The sequence below is a fragment of the Danio rerio genome, chromosome 4 (genome assembly GCF_049306965.1).
Source record: "Danio rerio strain Tuebingen ecotype United States chromosome 4, GRCz12tu, whole genome shotgun sequence".
NCBI classification, from domain to species: Eukaryota; Metazoa; Chordata; class Actinopteri; order Cypriniformes; family Danionidae; genus Danio; species Danio rerio.
Window position 1 is genome coordinate 57,170,495 of NC_133179.1, and position 18,452 is coordinate 57,188,946.

At 40.9% G+C, this 18,452-nt stretch overlaps 1 protein-coding gene and 1 long non-coding RNA gene across 5 annotated transcripts in view; both read left to right on the forward strand.

The window, feature by feature from the left end:
* LOC137491103 (uncharacterized) overlaps positions 1-18,452 on the forward strand; it is a 1,183,352-nt gene that overhangs the window by 1,004,048 nt on the left and 160,852 nt on the right. The window lies entirely within an intron of this gene.
* Positions 6,724-16,104, forward strand: LOC103910718 (uncharacterized). Of its 3 annotated transcripts, none has more exons than XR_661150.5 (4): positions 6,724-6,892; positions 10,122-14,751; positions 14,862-15,006; positions 15,081-16,104. It is a non-coding gene; the product is annotated as an uncharacterized lncRNA (long non-coding RNA). The 3 variants fall into 3 exon arrangements; XR_012402801.1 differs by having other exon boundaries at positions 6,856-6,892; positions 14,461-14,751; XR_012402800.1 differs by having other exon boundaries at positions 6,867-6,892; positions 14,411-14,751.

Genomic DNA, 18,452 nt, shown 5'->3' on the forward strand with positions numbered 1-18,452 from the left:
GGCAGCGCTGCTGTTTTGCCGGAGCTTTATTTTGTGGTTTTTGTTTCTTTTGTATATTATGATTTTTATAGTTTTCGTTTGAATTGTTATATTTGTATTGTGATTTTTTATTTTTGTTTTTGTTATGCACTCGAGTGATTTTTGCTAATTTTCGCTTTCTGTTCAGGTCTATTCTAAATTGTTACTTTTTGGTTGTGATTTTCATATTTTTCTTTAATAGTTTCTCTTTGTTTTGTAACTGTCTTCTGTGTATTTTCTTTGAAACCTATTTGGTTATAGGGGGTGGGGGAGACCCAGCTTGGGTGCATTGTATTAGTGTGTGTGTGTGTGTGTATATACACCGAGTGCTGTGCTAATCAGATCTTGCTGTGTAAAATAAGTTTGCTGTGTTTTCATAGGGGCTGTGTGTGTGTGTGTGTGTGTGTGTTTGTAATCTTTGGTGTTGTGGACACTTGCAAACTTCCGCTGGTACCCCGCTCTATTGTTTTGGATAATTGTTGTCTTTTTTTTTGTTTTTGTAATAGGCTCATGTTAAAAAGATGTTTTTTATGCTTTTAACTTTTGTATTTCAATAAAGTGCTTTTTTTCTGATTTTACATCTCCATGCTCACCCTACTTTGGCTACGAACCTGTTAAATATAATAATAATAATTATTATTATTCCCGGCATAACCGGGTGATGTAGTCGTTTAAGTTGTTTAATTAAATTTCTTATCCCACCGCCACATTTGGACAACTAGAACAGGTGATTTTCTTCTCCTCTGCATAAATACTTTGTTCAGAGGGACAGAGGGAGAGAGAGATCTCCATGACCTATGACCTGGTTTTTGTGTGTCTCCTGAAAACAATTTTTTAAAAGACAGGCAAAAAGAGAAACAAGGACACTGAACATTCTTACATTAAGAAGCATGAATTTATAACTCTGCACTCTTACACTTTCAGGCAATCACGTGGAGCAGTTACAGTTTCTCCTCATTCACTCTCCCACTGCTCCCCTTGTTTTGGGTCACACATGGCTACTTAAGCACAATCCACAGATTGATTGGACTCTTAGCTCCATATCCTCTTGGAGTTCCTATTGTTTGTCTCATTGTCTTGGCTCTGCTTGTTCTCCCCTTTCTTCTCTTTCTATGTTGCAGGAGGAAGTGAACCTAACTGGCGTACCTGTCGTTTACCATGATCTGAGAGCTGTGTTCAGTAAGTCCCGGGCTTTATCTTTCCCTCCGCACCGCCCGTACGACTGTGCTATTGATCTGTTACCTGGCACTTCTCCACCTAGGGGGCGTTTATATTCTCTGTCTAAACCTGAGAGGGAGGCCATGGAGAAGTACATCCATGATTCTCTAGCAGCAGGTATTATACGTCCCTGTTCCTCTCCAGCTGGGGCGGGGGTTTTTTTGTGGAGAAGAAGGATGGTTCCTTGCGTCCCTGCATAGATTATCGGGGGCTGAATGACATCACTGTAAAGAATCGTTATCCTTTGCCACTGATGTCATCGGCCTTCGAACTCCTGCAGGGAGCAACCATCTTCACAAAATTAGACATCCGCAATGCCTACCACCTAGTTTGGATTAGGCAGGGGGACGAATAGAAGACCGCCTTTAACACCCCTACTGGTCATTTTGAATATCTCGTTATGCCCTTTGGGCTCTCCAATTCACAGGCGGTTTTCCAAGCACTCGTCAATGATGTGCTCAGGGACATGGTAAATCGTTTTGTGTTCGTTTACCTTGATGATATTCAGATTTTTTTCCCAGAATGAACGGGAACATGTCCTTCACGTCAGGCGGGTGCTTCAGTGGCTGCTGGAGAATCGTCTCTTCGCCAAGGTGGAGAAGTGTGACTTCCATACACAGTCGGTGTCGTTCTTGGGGTTTGTTCTGTCGCCCGCGGGAGTGCGAATGGATCCTGCCAAAGTAAAAGCAGTTGAGGATTGGCCCACCCCAGACAGTCGCAAAGCGGTCCAGCGATTTCTGGGGTTTGCCAATTTTTACAGGCGGTTCATTCGCAATTTTAGTCAGGTTGCTCTGCCTCTGACTAATCTTACCTCCATCCACAAGCGATTTGAGTGGTCACCCCAGGCTCAGACAGCCTAAATTAAAGAGATGTTACATTTCTGCACCTATTTTAAGTAATCCAGACCCATCTCGTCAGTTTGTGGTGGAGGTGGATGCGTCAGAAGTAGGTGTGGGAGCTATTTTATCCCAACGGTCCTCGTCGGACGGCAGAATACACCCCTGCGCTTTCTTTTTTCATCGATTAACACCTTCGGAACGAAATTACGACATCGGGAACAGGGAGTTATTGGCTGTCAGGTTGGCATTGGGTGAGTGGCGTCACTGGCTAGAAGGATCGGGGGTTCCTTTTGTGCTCTGGACCGACCATAAAAATCTAGAATACATTAGATCAGCCAAACGTCTCAATTCTCGTCAGGCTCGTTGGGCACTATTCTTTGGCCGGTTTGATTTTCATATTTCTTATCGCCCGGGGTCTAAGAATGGAAAAGCCGACGCCCTATCACGTCTAGGTGAGGGTGAGGCCAGACCCACCCTTCCAGTTGCTGTCCTGCCACCTGAACGTGTGGTTGCAGGGGTAACTTGGGGGGTAGAGTCTGTGGTCCGTAAGGCTCTTCGTACGATCGCCACGCCCACCAAATGTCCCAGTAATCTGCTATACGTGCCTGAGTCGGTCCGGACCAAGGTTTTACAGTGGGGTCACTCGTCGAAGCTAGCCTGCCAGCCAGGAGCAGATCGCACCACGGGGTTAATTAAGCAACGGTTCTGGTGGCCATCGATGGCGCGGGACACTCGTCGGTTTGTATTGGCTTGTCCGGTCTGTGCAGTAGCTAAAGGCTCGAATCGACCACTAGCAGGGCTACTCAGGCCACTGCCCGTCCCTTCGCGACCCTGGTCACACATAGCGATGGACTTTGTCACTGGGTTACCCCCATCCAGTGGCAATTCAGTAGTCCTCACTGTGGTGGACAGATTCTCGAAGGCGGCACACTTTATATCCCTCCCCAAATTACCTTCAGCGAGGGAGACAGCAGCCATTGTTTTGGACCACGTCTTCCGTATTCATGGCCTCCCGGTTGACGTGGTTTCAGACAGGGGTCCCCAATTTGTGTCAAAATTTTGGGCAGAATTCTGCCGACAGCTAGGGGCAAACGCTAGCCTTTCTTCAGGGTACCACCCACAGACTAACGGCCAGGCCGAGCGAGCTAATCAGGAACTGGAGAGGGTCCTGCGTTGTGTTGCGTCCGAGGAACCGTCGTCTTGGTCTTCCAGATTAACCATGGTCGAATATGCGCATAACTCCCTCCCGGTCTCGTCTACGGATTTGTCTCCCTTCCAGTGCTGCTTAGGCTACCAACCCCCTCTATTCCCTTCTCAAGAACCAGATGCCATTGTTCACTCTGCCCAGGCATTCATTCAGAGATGTCTCCAAACATGGAGGCTTGCCAGGAAAGCCCTTATTCGGACTGGCGACAGAAACAAGGCATCTGCGGATCGCCACCATTCCGTACCCCCTCTTTACGTGTGTGGTCAGAAAGTCTGGTTGTCCTCTAAGGATATTCCACTCAGACTTCCCTCACGTAAATTGGGACCTAAATTCATTGGACCTTTCACCATCATCAAGGTCCTCAGTCCAGTGTCAGTTCGACTCAAATTAAGCCCTCGGTTTAAAAACATTCACCCGGTTTTCCATGTGTCTAAAATTAAGCCCGTTTTTCGCTCCCCCTACAGCCTTTAACCTCTGCTCCTCCACCTCCCAGACTAGTTGAGGGTACACTTACTTATACAGTGCGCCAGCTGCTGGACCTGAGGAGGAGGGGCAGAGGATATCAATATCTGGTAGACTGGAAGGGGTATGGCCCGGAGAAAAGGTGTTGGATCCCAGCTCGGGACATTCTGGACCGCTCTCTCATTGATCAGTTTCATCAGACCCATGGTGAGTCTTCAGGGAACGCCAGGAGGCGTTCTTGAGGGAGAAGGTACTGTCACCGTACCTTGTGTTCTCACTCTCTCAAGTTCAATGTTACAGATTACCTTCAGTCACCTGCTTTTCTAGTATTCACAAGTCATCGGAGTGATCCGCTCCACCTGTTTCTCATCCCTTTGTTCCTATTTATAGCACGTCATTTCCCTTCATGTTTGTCAGTCTGTTGTCGTTGGTGTGTGTGTATAACGGTCTGTTACTCACCCCATATTTGTGTTCAGGGCTGCCAGTGAACGAGTCTACCGTTGTTTCTGGACTGTTTTCCACGGCACTTCCCCGGCACTCACCCGATTGGGTTTTTTGTTCCTTTGCAAAGACTTTCTCCTTAATAAACACTTTGTGTTCTGCACTTGAGTTCACTCCTTCTTCTACCCGTGACACAACTACTCTTAAATACAAATGGTTTGTAAATAATGCAATACTTAATTTAGTAATGAAAAATAAATCATTAACAAAGTATGAAAGTAGAATTATTAAGCACATAGATGTGGTTGTAAGTCAATAATACAGCATTTATAGCTGCAGTTATAAACTGCTTACTAACATTTATTATTGTAGAGTTAATGCTTAACAGATAATAAATTAATTAGATGCTAATGCTTAATAAGTGGCTTATAGTGTGTAGTTATTATAGTGTTACCCAAACTTCAGTTTTTCAAATGTTATTTGTTTTTCTTCTACTAGATCAGGGGTCCCCAACATGGTGCCCACGAGGATCACATGTGTTGCCCGTGGGCCTGTTCTAAAAATAGCTCACCATAGCGCCACTTACCAGTAAGCTTCATCTAATAAAGAAGTAATCATTTAAAATTGTAAATATTTGCAGAGATATATAAAAATAAAGTGTTGCACATTGATACATTAAATACAGGCTATTTCCCACCCTGTTAAATCATTGTTAATAACTTTTGTGAGAATCATTAACATGATCAGTGTCTTCACAGGGAAGAATATCATTAATTATTACCAAAAACATAAAGTATAATTAAAAGTAAATTGAGCAAATTTGTTATTTGTGAAGTGTTTATCAAACTTGTAGCCCTCCATATTAATCGGTACCCAAGAAGTAGCTCTCAGTTTCATAAAGGTTGGTGACTCCTGTACTAGATGAATATTCCTCATATATGAATAAAAAGTGCATTTTCCTCATTGACGACAGAATATTTTTTACTCTCCATCAAGTGGTTCCAATCTTTTATGACTTTCTTTCTTCTGTTGATCACAAAAGAAGATATTTTGAAGAAAGCTGAAAACCTGTAACCATTGACTTATATAGTAGGAAAATAGATACAATGCAAGTCAATGGTTTACAGTATATTAAAAAAAGGAAATCAAAGATAATGTTTGAGTTTTACCAGCCTGCCTTATATAGAAATATTCCAGTAATTTTTTGCCCTTCTATTACTTTTTGTAAACAGATAATACCATGTATAATTAAGATATAATATAATAATCTACCTGATGAACGAGGTGAAGGTCTGAGGTTACTCTGTGAGCCAAAGTGAAGCACAGTTGAGTAAGAGACCCGTGGAGAGAAAGTCTTCAGCTACTGGTCAGCATCACAGCTGCAGATGCGTCTCCCAACGCCTTATAAATACAGTACATGACAATAAATTAATTAGCTAAGCAAACAAAGTGCTGTACTGCAGGCTACTCCAACTTAAACACATTGCGTTGCTTCTAATTACTCAAATAATAATGCTTACTGATTTGAAAGTTGACAAATATAAAAGAAAAACAAGTTGTCTTACCATGTACAGTTCTCATTTTCATCAAGCTGCATCTCCGACTGATCCAGGAGCATGTATTTCACCATTTTTACATCAGCTTTTGGTCTTATTGGATTCATTCCGTTTTACTAACACAAATGAACCAAAATAGCAATGGGAAACTTGTGGACTTGATATGGTGACAGGCTGGAGTTTGTGCAGTTCCCATAAATGCAATAATATACTACGATGATGATAATTTTCACCAAAACTAACAACCAGTGCTACTCTGCTTCACTGTTATCAGCACGCGCCTGTCAGATGAGTCCCCTTTCTGACATCTGGGTGGTTTAAAAAAAAAAAAGCGGATTTTTATTTGGTATTTTATGGTATTATAGAGTATTTTCACAAATGATTCTACCTTTTTTTTTAAATAGTTTTTTAACCTACAATATGCTCTTTAATATTTGCTCTTTATATGAGAAATAGGCTATAATGTTTAAGCGGGCCTAAATGCATCTCCCGAATATCCTACTCAGTGATGCTGAACTGTTTGCCTTCTTTAAGACTTTCTATTGTATCAATTAGGCTAAAACTGCATGAAATGATATAAAAGAGAAGTGCATTTGGTAATGCATTTGGTAATGCTCACATTTGTGATGCACAGAGAAATATGTGCTCTATACTGAATTAGCTTCTCTTTCATCTAATGCAGCTCGAATGGTTTAAAACTATTACAACTGAATACTTTAATTACAACTGTAAAGAAACCTGGCTTTAATAAATTTGTAACAATTAAAAAAAAAATTTCACATTGTCATTATTGTGGTATTGGTATTGTGTGTAGAAGTTTGAGGAAATAAATGAATTTAATCTATTTTGGAATAAGGCTGTAACATAAAATAAATGTGGAAAAATTGAAGCGCTATGAATACTTTCAAGATGCACTGTACAAAACTTCCAGTATTTTCCAAAGTATTGGAAAAGGTTTTATAAAACTGCAGTCTTTTTTTAGATCTACATGGATTTCAAGAAGTGTTCCAGTCTGGTTGTGGCAGTAATGCACCTTCCAAGTTGAGTTCCTGAAAGGCAATAAACCAGGAAGAAGAAGAAAAGGAAGAACTGAAAGAGTGAAAGAGCTCAGATTGTGTTTCTGCTGCACAAGAGCTTCTGTACTTCTGCATGTAAGTTTGATACTTCTACCATTACGCTTCATTACGTGTCATTTCAACACTGTGTCTGAACACTTTATTTCTTAATGTTATGAAAGTGTTTTTAATCATTAATATCATGTTCACTCCATAAATCAGCACAAAATATAACTTTAAATCTACAGTTATGAAATTGAAAGAAAAGTTAAACCAGCCCTTACAGTTAAACAGGAAGAAAAACTGCTGACATTCCTTAAAATGTATTTGTCAGCAGACGTTTTTACTGCCAACTAACAAACTAAATATATAAACAAGTAATTGGCTTAACCTGATCTTATCTTAATAAATTATACATATATCATACATCAAATGTGAAATATGAGGTGTCAGAGGTCTGTAGATCAGTGTAACGCTTTGCAGTGCTTTGTCTAATTCACACCGTCAAAATTAAACAAATGAAAAATGCATTTCAAACTTTCATTTTCCATTTTTTCTGAGTACTTCAACAACGTATAATTGTCACTCGGTTTAATTTTCAGTTCTACAAGTTTGTGTTGTTGCATTTGAATCTGATCTCAGAACAAACTTTAAATAATGACACATTATTGTGATTTTCCATTTTTCATTTCTGCGCTCATAGTCGGGCCGTACAATTGCTGTCGGAAGGGTGTGGAGTTCTGGATTAGTGTGCAAGCCAGCAGACGCCGTAGTAAAATAACACACTGTCATGTTGTTTTTGAGAATTAAGCTTTTGCATTGATTTTGTGTGTAATCTACGAATACTTAATTCATGCTGTTAGTGTACAGTTGAAGTCAGAATTATTAGCCCCCTAAATAATTAGACCGCTTGTGTTGCTTGTGGCGTTCACTCCTGCCCTTAATAATTACTTTCAATTGATCTTGTTTGTCCTTTTCCCTTTTCAGTTTTCTATTGGTTAATCTGGTGGCGTCAGGCCTTTAAAACGAACGGAAGCGGACTTCTACGGCCCCTCATTCCTCCACGTCACCACAGTCTTTGACGGCTTTATTGTTGTGTTCTCCTTTATGCTTTCCTTTTGATATTTGTTTGGAGTGGGGAGCTCCAACCTGCTTTAGGTTTGTTTGGTTGTTCTTTATTATGTTGTTGGGCTCCCCATCTCTTGTCAATTTGGATTGTTTTGTTGATTATGTTATGTTAATAAATAATTTAGCTCGAGCACTTTGGCCGTTGTTTATTATGTTACGTTGTCTTTTGGTCACGAGTCTTATTTAAGTTAGGGACCGTAACATAATTGGGGGCTCGTCCGCTTCTCTTTAAGTTGTTTCACTTTGTTCTCTTTTTGATACCAAACTTGTTTGACTTTACTGAACGATAGATCGTTAGACTATAACGTTTGGTTCTCATGGGGAATTTCGCGTCATAGGGAATCCCGCGTAGCGTGTCACACCGGAGCGTGGTCATGTGTGTGTGTGTGAACATCGTGTTTGTTTTGCTTTATCAACGCGGTTGCATGGCAAAGACTTCGTCTGTTTTTTGTTTTTGTAGTGTCGCAAAGAGGCGGTTAGTGTTATCTGTTAACGCAGATATCTCGGGAGCACGTCCGTAGGATTTTGTGGGGTCGTCCATTATAGATTGTCTCACAATCCTGCTGGTTTTTAGTGCATAATAACCCGCCGCTGAACTGCGTGAAGACTAGGTGAGTTAGACAGGTAAAGTTCCGTTAGGCAGGCGCAGATAGAGGGGTGTATTTGCTCGCATTTGGTATACTTTGTAACGTTTGTTGTCACTTCACTTTCCTTTGCATTATCTTTCTATTTTGTTATATAGTTAATTTGCGGAAGTTTGTAATTTGCTGTTGGATGATTAAGATTTGACGCAGATTTGATTTTTTTGTATATTTGTTATAAATATTTTGACTGCGTGTTTTTCAATCTTATTATGGAGTTTAGTTTAGAGGAATTTGTTGCTCATCCGAGCATAGAGAAACTTGAACAGTGTACTAAAAGTAATCTGTTCTCTATTGCTGCTCACTTTGATGTACCACTCTCTAAACAAGAGAAAAAACAGAAAATTAAAAATGAATTGCATACAGCCTTATGTGAAATGAGTATCCTTCCTCCTGTTAGTGCAGTCACTTCACATGCTGATGTGCAGCCTGACTCTGAATTGCGTAGACTTGAGTTGCAAGTAGAAATACGGCGATTGGAGCTCAAGGAAAAAGAGCTAAAGCATGAATTTGAGCTGCGTAAATTTGAGATACAGGAAATTGGAAGACGTGAATCTGCTCGTTTGTCTAGGCAGTCAAGGGATTTTGATCCGGAAACAGACTTTGACATTAATAAATGCATTTGTTTAATTCCTCCTTTTTCAGAGAGAGATGTGGACAAATATTTTGTACTTTTTGAACGAGTGGCTACGACATTGAAATGGCCTAAAGAGGTATGGACTTTTCTTTTGCAATGTGTATTCACAGGAAAAGCCCAGGAGGCATATGCTTCTCTTTCACCTGAATTAAGTTTAAAATATGATCAGGTGAAATCTGCTGTTTTAAGGTCTTATGAATTAGTACCCGAGGCCTATTGGCAAAAGTTTAGGCGTTATAAAAAAGCTGAAAGCCAAACTTATGTCGAATTTGGTCGTGAAAAAACTGTACTTTTTGATCGTTGGTGTTCTGCACAAGAAGTGAAAAATTTAGAACAGCTTCGTGATCTAATTCTAATGGAGGAATTCAAAAATTGTCTACCAGACAAAATTGCAACGTACTTGAATGAACAGAAAGTCACTAATGTACTAGATGCTGCGGTATTAGCAGATGAATATGTTCTGACTCACAGAGAGAGCTTTGAAAAGCCATCTTTCTCTCCGTTGCAGCGTAGTCCTGTCACGCACTTTCACACTGAGCACAGTGCTAAAGATGCGGCTAGGCCAAGGCCAGTATGTGCTTATTGCAAAAAACGTGGTCATTTAATCAACAGCTGTTTTTTGTTGAATAAAAAGAAGCCTAAAACTGTGGCACTGGTAGAAAAAGTCTCAACATCAAACCTTTTTCAGTCTGGGTGTGTTGATTTGGAGATTTACTTACTATTTATAATGAAGGGAGTTGTTTCCTTGTCAGACAGTGATGTAAAAGTTCCTGTAACCATCTTGCGTGATACTGCCGCTTCTAGATCTATCATTCTACAAAGTGTGTTGCCTCTTTCTGATAAAACTTCGTTAAACTGCAATGAGATTGTTCAGGGATTTGGAATGAAACTTGTTAACCTGCCAATGCATTCTGTCCAGCTTGAGTCGGATCCGGTGTCTGGTCCAGTAGCAGTTGCAGCATGCACAGCTTTTCCAATAAAAGGAGTGGATTTTCTCTTGGGGAATGATCTTGCTGGGGGCAAAATCTTAGTGAGTCCTGAAGTAACTGCTGTGCCCTTTTTGTCTGAAGGCCCAGATGAACTGCAGGTGAAGTATCCAACAGTGTTTCCTGTATGTGCTGTCACTCGGTCAATGGCTAAAGCTAACTTGATAGACTCTGATGGCTTGGAGGATAGTTTTATGATAGATCTTGACAGAGAACCTAAAGTAGACTCTGATAGTGGCCCTGTTCTGAGTTCTCCATCTTCAGTCTCTGATTTTACAGAGTTGGATAGAAAATGTGAAAACTCATCAGCTGACAATGTGCTAGAATGTTCTGAGCTGTCTGAAAACTTTAGTGGGGTTCGTATGTCAAAAGAACATCTAATTTCTGAACAAAGGAGTGATGATTCGCTCGTTTCTCTGTATGAATTGGCTGTCCCTGAAGAAAAGCTTATCGACAATGTGTCTGGTTATTTTGTCAAAAATAACATTTTAATGCGCAAGTGGACGCCATCTTCTGCTTCTGTGCATGATGATTGGAGCACTGTAACACAAATTGTTGTTCCAAAAAAGCTTCGAGGTGAAATACTCAGTTTAGCTCATGACAACCCCTTAGCTGGTCATTTGGGTGTCACCAAAACCTATGATCGTATTTTGCGTAATTTTTTTTGGCCAGGTCTAAAACGGGATGTGAAGTGGCATTGTAGAACATGTCATACTTGTCAAATAGCTGGAAAGTCAAATCCACCGATTCCACCTTACCCTTTATATCCTATTCCAGCTGTAGACTCGCCGTTTGATCATGTCGTGGTGGACTGTGTAGGCCCATTGCCTCGGACCAAATCTGGCAGTAAATTTTTGTTGACCATTATGTGCGCTTCAACACGTTTTCCTGAGGCCATACCCATGCGCAAAATTACGGCCACGTCAGTAGTAAAAGCACTGACCAAGTTCTTCTCACTGTTTGGGCTTCCCAAGGTAATTCAAACGGACCAGGGGACAAATTTTATGTCTCGTGTTTTTAAACAGGTCACCAATCAGCTGAAAATATCCCATAACTTTTCAAGTGCTTACCATCCTGAAAGCCAGGGCACATTGGAGAGATTTCATCAGACCCTTAAAACAATGCTTCGTGCATATTGCCTGGAGTTTGAAAAGGATTGGGATGAGGGTGTGCACTTGCTTTTGTTTGCAGCTCGAGAAGTGGTGCAGGAATCTACTGGCTTCAGCCCAGCAGAATTGGTGTTTGCACATAATATTCGTGGCCCTTTGAAATTGCTGCGAGACAATTGGTTGAATGAATCGGAACAAAAAAATATACTGGATTATTTTAGCTCTTTTTGGCACAAGCTACATCGTGCATGTGATCTGGCTAAACAGAATTTAGCAGTTGCTCAATCCAGGATGAAAAACTGGTTTGATAAGAACAGTGTGGACAGACAGTTTAAGCCGGGGGATAAAGTTTTGGTATTTTTACCGATTCCTGGCTGTAGCCTTCAAGCGAGGTATAGTGGACCTTATGTCATTGAAAAAAGGGTAAGTGATAGGGATTATGTGGTTGCTACCCCCGACCGTGTTCGTCGTAGCAGACTCTGCCACATCAACATGATCAAACCTTATTATGATCATGGGCAAATGATTCCTCACAGCTCTAAAAAAATAAAAACAGATCCATCTATACCTAACACTGAGTGTTCAACTGTCTCAAGTGTGTTACAGGTACAATCATTTTCCGGGTTGTCATCGGGTGCTGACAGTGTCATTGAGAACTCTGAGTCGCTGTCTGATCTTGAAGCTGGCGGCGACATTGAGAGTCCATCTGTGGCTACAGTTCAAGGATGTTAAAAAAATTCTGAGATGCTTGCTAATCTTGACTCTTGTTTTTTGCATCTTTCTGATTTACAGAGAACAGACATATTTAAATTAATTAAGTGTCATGTTTCCCTGTTTTCAGATGTTCCATCTCAGACTCATGTGCTGCAGCATGACATCGATGTTGGTGCTAATGCTGCGATTAAACAACATCCATACCGCGTCAACCCTGTGAAACGTCAGCGACTACAAAATCAAGTCAATTATATGTTGGCGCATGGTATTGCAGAACCTAGTATTAGCTCATGGAGCTCTCCCTGTCTTTTGGCTATGAAGTCTGATGGATCTGAACGTTTCTGCACAGACTTTAGAAGGGTTAACAATGTCACAAAACCTGACTGTCACCCTCTTCCTCGTATGGAAGATTGTGTTGACCGTGTGGGGTCGGCTGTGTTTGTGACAAAGTTAGACCTTCTTAAAGGATTTTGGCAGGTGCCATTAACTCAACGTGCAAAGGAAATCTCGGCATTTGTTACACCTGATGCCTTCTTACAGTAGACAGTAATGCCTTTTGGGGTACGCAATGCGCCCGCGACATTTCAGCGGTTAGTTAACTGCGTGTTGGGGGGAGTGCCAGGATGTGAGGTGTATCTAGATGACATCGTTATTCATTCAACAACGTGGCAAGAACACATCCATCAGTTGACACAGGTTTTTGAGAAACTGACTGATGCCAATTTAACAGTTAATTTGGCCAAATGTGATTTTGCAAAAGCAACGGTAGTCTACTTGGGTAAGATTGTGGGTAGTGGCATGGTAAAACCAGTACACGCCAAGATTGAGGCTATCACGTCATTTCCAGTCCCTTCCACACGTCGCGAATTACAGCGCTTTCTGGGAATGGCGGGATATTACCGTAATTTTTGTAAAAACTTTTCGACAGTAGTTTCTCCTCTCACCGACCTATTAAGTCCGAAGTCGGTTTTTAAATGGTCACCGGAATGTCAACATTCTTTTGAGTCACTTAAACACCTTTTAATGCATGCACCCGTCTTGGCGGCTCCAGTGTACGACCGTACATTCAAATTGGCTGTTGATGCTAGCGATGTAGGGGCAGGCGCTGTGCTATTGCAGGATGGGCTTGATGGAGTTTAGCACCCAGTGTGCTACTTTTCAAAAAAATTCCAGAAACATCAAAAAGCATACTCCACAATCGAAAAAGAAGCTCTGGCGCTGGTTTTGGCCCTTAACAATTTTGAAGTTTATATTGGATCATCATCTTATCCAATAACAGTCTACACTGATCACAACCCTCTCATCTTTATTCATAGAATGCGTAATTCTAACCAACGCTTAATGAGATGGGCTTTGTTTGTCCAAGCCTTTAACTTGGACATGAAACATGTTGCCGGTAAAAATAATGTGCTGGCCGATGCGATGTCACGTATTACCATATGGTGATGGGTGGTGTTTATTGTCTTTTTGTTTTGTTTACCAGTCACCATTTTGGGGGTGGAGGTGTTGCGTGTGGCGTTCACTCCTGCCCTTAATAATTAATTGATCTTGTTTGTCCTTTTCCCTTTTCAGTTTTCTATTGGTTAATCCAGTGGCGTCAGGCCTTTAAAACGAACGGATGCGGACTTCTACGGCCCTCATTCCTCCATGTCACCACAGTCTTTGACGGCTTTATTGTTGTGTTCTCCTTTATGCTTTCCTTTTGATATTTGTTTGGAGTGGGGAGCTCCAATCTGCTTTAGGTTTGTTTGGTTGTTCTTTATTATGTTGTTGGGCTCCCCATCTCTTGTCAATTTGGATTGTTTTGTTGGTTATGTTATATTAATAAATAATTTAGCTGGAGAACTTTGGCCGTTGTTTATTATGTTACGTTGTCTTTTGATCACGAGTCTTATTTAAGTTATAGGGACCGTAACACATGCAAACACAGAAATGCCAAGTGACCTAGCCTAGGCCTATTGAAAATGAAAAGGGTGGTCTGTATTGCTGGTGTATATAGGCCTGCAGTCCGCCAAGCCTGAGCGAATATTAAAACGTCAAATAACAGATACATTCCGCAAAATAACAAATAAATTAGGCCTTCGAACATAGGAAATATATTTTTTACTTTTTTGTGTGTGTCTGTGTGCGTTTTATATTTGCTATATGCTGTTGTAGCGCTTTGACATGTCTGCGTCTTTATTAGGGAAAACACAAGACATTTGCACAATATTCAAGTTAGTGCAGGCATCCGCTCCTCTGTAACACATGGAAATGCAAGAATAACAATGATTCTCGTTATAAAATATACTTATCTAAAGCTATACAATGCATGGCTACTTGTGGCCAATATCTGCAACTTGGTGAGAGCCAATCAAAGAGGTTTGATCAACATTCTGTTGGCTTTCATTTGCATACAGGAGGCGGGGATTGCCTATAAATATTCACCTCCCGCACTGTTTACTCGCAGATCACCTGTCTTGGTACACTTTATTCGTCCAGCTGGCAACAGTGTATATCGATATGGCCAGTCCTGCCAAGGCTCCGAAGGTTGAGGAAAACATAGTAGAGGGCTTTATACACAACGTGTCGCCCAGACGGCAGTCTAGGCGAAACAGCCCCTATTTCTCAGCAATAATTCAGAGCGCCAGAGAAGAATATCACAGAGTGGTGGTGTTCGCCATAGAGAAGCAAGTCGTGTTCAACTAAGCTGTGAGAAGCAGCAACGGTGTCCGTCTGCGCAACATCAGACGCAGCCTGAGTAAGCCCGTCCTCACCCTTCTCGCAGATCAGTTTTGACAGCAGCACGATTTGTGCTGTGGCAGCGAGGCTGCCTCGGTTTGACTAACGGCGCTCTTGCTTTCTGTCTAGGTTTCTTGGATCCGTAGGCTTCAATGTCGTCTGCTCCGCGAACACCAGTGTGGAGGCTGCCAACCTGCCGTTTCTGCGCTGCGCACCCCCAAACTGCAAGAAGATGACCGTGGCCGAGGTCAAGGCGCTCGGTCCCGGGCAAAAGGTGAGTGTTGTTGCAGTTGGTTTGAGGCACCTGCAAAGCGGACAGCGGACTTAACCTGTCTTTGTGTCTTACAGGTGGGAGAAGTGCGCGCTTGAGTTCAGCGAGAAGGATGCATGAGCAGGGTGGTCAACGTCAACGGCGCTGACTGTGAGCTGAATGAGTTGAGGGTCAGCTATGTCACTGGTGAAATTAAGCTGACGCTTTGGGACACCTACGTCAATGCGGCTGAGTGCTCCAGATCCTACTCCTTAAGGAACGACGTGACGCCTAGGAGAGAAGGGTGCATCTGTCTCACCACAGGTTCCTCCAACATTGTGGAGGAAATCGCTGAGGTGGAGGAGAGCAAAGGGCAGGCAGCCAGAGGCCAAACTAAGGGTGCTTTAAAGCAGCAGCTTTAACGGCATCGAAGTTACGATTTCAGACCATTGCCATTTCAGACAGCCGGAGTTCCACGAGAAGTCCAACTTCTCGATGATGCGAGAGCTGCCACTTTATGCAGGCGTCGCTGTCTTTCCTCACGGTGTTCGGTGGCAAAGGAATGGTGGTGACTGAGGATGATGGCGCCGAGAAAGTCCTCTTGACTAATTCAGTGCTTACTCGCTATCTCCGCGACGCCAGCCTTTCGTCGTTATTCAACAATGCAGAGGCCATCGAGGACCACCTCCTTACAGCACTGGGGTTCGATCTGACCATGAGCTTGGATGGCTTCTTAGTTTCCGTTCAGCCGGTGGGAGCGGTGGATTCAGGCGCGAAGGATCAGCCTCTTGCTGCAGCTAAGCTAGCTGGTGATGCAAATCACGGCGAAGGGACGTCCGTTTAGCTCGGGTGGCCTGAAGACGGTTCGGAAGAAACAACACTTTCCTGATTTCATTTCATTGGTTAAATTGTTCTGCATGTTTTGATGTTCTTGTTGTTCAGTGAATGTTTCCCTTTTGAAAATGTAATCCTAGTCGTTATGTCTTTATTTATTTGTAATTTTATTTATTTATTTTTTTACATTACAATATTGGGCGGCGGGGAAAAACTGTTGAACTGCAAAAAGGTAAAACAAAAACTTGCAAATCCAAAACAAAAAATAAACAAATCTTAACTTTAAAACTTGATTTTATTATTATTGTTTTCAATCACAACTTGTTTTATTGAAAATGTTTTGAAATATTTAAACTAAACTTTACTTCTGGTAATAATAATGTTAAACAAAGACAATTCAGTGTCTTTTTTTTAATTGTATTCAAACTTTAAGAAATTAATTCATTATCTTTTTTGGCTAAGTCCTTTTATTTATATGGAGCCGCAACAGCAGAATGAACCGCCTAAATAACAAATACTTCCCTCAAAATAAATCATTTAGGCCTTCGAACAAATTATATATATTTTTATGCTTTTGTGTGTTATTTTTGCTGTATGCTGTTCTAGCGGTTTGACGTGTCTGTGTGTTTATTAGGGGGAAAAAATGTATTTGCACAAAGCTCGAGTTAGTGGACGTGTTTGTCTTGCTTTAACACATGGAAATATGAGAATCATAATGATATTCTAGATACAATGTCTTCCCATCAACATATATAATGCAGGGCTACACGTGTCCACAGATTTTCTTTTAAATGTTTTTTTTTTACTCATTATTATTATTATTATTACAATACTGGGCAGGGAAAAGTTGTTTTAATTTAAAAAAAAAAAAAAAGTAAAACAAACTTTGCAAACCAAAACAGAAAAAAAGTAAATCTTTACTTTTAAACTTATTTCACTGTTTTATTCACAACTTGTTATAGTTAAAACGTCTTGCAGTATTTTAGACCTTGCTTATTCATTCATTTTCTTTTGGCTTAGACTGTTTATTAATCTGGGGTCACCACTGTGGAATGAACCTTCAATTTATACACCATATGTTTTATGCAGCGGATGCCATTCGTGCTGCAACCCAACACTGGGAAACGTCCATGCACACTCCTTCACACACATACACTACAGTCAGTTTTAGCATATCCAATTCACCTGTTCTCGTGTCCTTGGACTTTTGAGGGAAACCGGATCACCCGGAGGAAACCTAGGCGAACACGGCGAGAACAAACATGCAAACAAAGAAATGCCAAGTGACCCAGCCGAGGCCTATTGAAAATAAGAAGGGTGGTCTGTATTGCTGGTGTATATAGGCCTGCAGAAATATTCCATCTTTACATCAGCTGTTACAATGATGCCCTCCTTCGTCTCAAAGTTCTGCCTTATCTTTATCTTTATGCCTTATATCCATTGAATTGTCAGCACAAACTGCAATCGTACTTTGTGCTGTAGTCGACAGACACTTACAGTATGGAGCAAAATCAATGCCAAAAGTCTTGAATTAAAAAGCTTGTTGAATATCACAAACTGAAAAAAATAATACACCGTATTAACAAGTTCTTGCATTTTAATGACTTGAATTCCAGGGTTTGTATTTTTAGGTCCTGAAATTTAACATATCTGTTTATTTAAGCTGTGAATATTTCAACGAAAAATATTTCAAACACCTTTTCATACTTAAAAATTCAATAATTCATATTCAATTTTCAGATTTCACTTACAAAATATTCAATACCCTTTAAAAATACGATGTATAATATTCAAAAGGTCATTTTCAGTTCATTTTATTTCAGTTCAAATATTCGCTTCCATAAATTCAGTGGATCAAATTCGACTGTTAAAATTCAACATTACATCCCGGAACTGCAGGAAAAGCAATAAATTGCAGATTGAAGATCGCCAGCTGCTCTAGCTTTCACCAGCAGGTGGAGATGGAATAATGTAAGATTTTTAACCCAGTAAACAGGCGAGAAAAAGGCTAATAAAGGCACAACAGTAGAATTTAATATTAATATCAATGTTTTGGACATTATAAATAATAAAAAGTATGAGTAAAATGAGTAAATGAGGTTTTAGTCATCTATATTTGCCCTTATGTAACGGAAGCCAGCTGGTGATCGCGTGAATCTCAGTCTTCGGATCCAGCGACAGACGTTGTTCTGCAATCTTTAGCATCCTCGAAGCTTGTCTCCCATGCCGGCTCGCTCCCTGCTCGGATCGGTGCAGTTACTTGCACATAAACCGTCTTTTGATGAATATGATGTTACACATTGTCTGTCTTTATTGACTCTTTCTTCCATAGACGCGAAGTATTATATTGACAGCTAAAGAATATAAACGGAAAAGAAACAGGAGAGGAAATATTATAATAATAATACAAAATAGATAAACATTGACAGGGCTAAGAACAATTACGAACAAAGATATTCAAAAGCAGAGAGATTTTATGAGAATGTTAAATAAAACAGTTTACTTGGAACTGTTAAACAGAGTTCAGGTATGATTTAAGGTTGGTTATGGATGGGGCGTGTAATTTAAAACAATTTAACATAACGTGCGAATGCATTAAAGGAGCGTCTTCAGTTATTCACACAGAACCGTCTAAT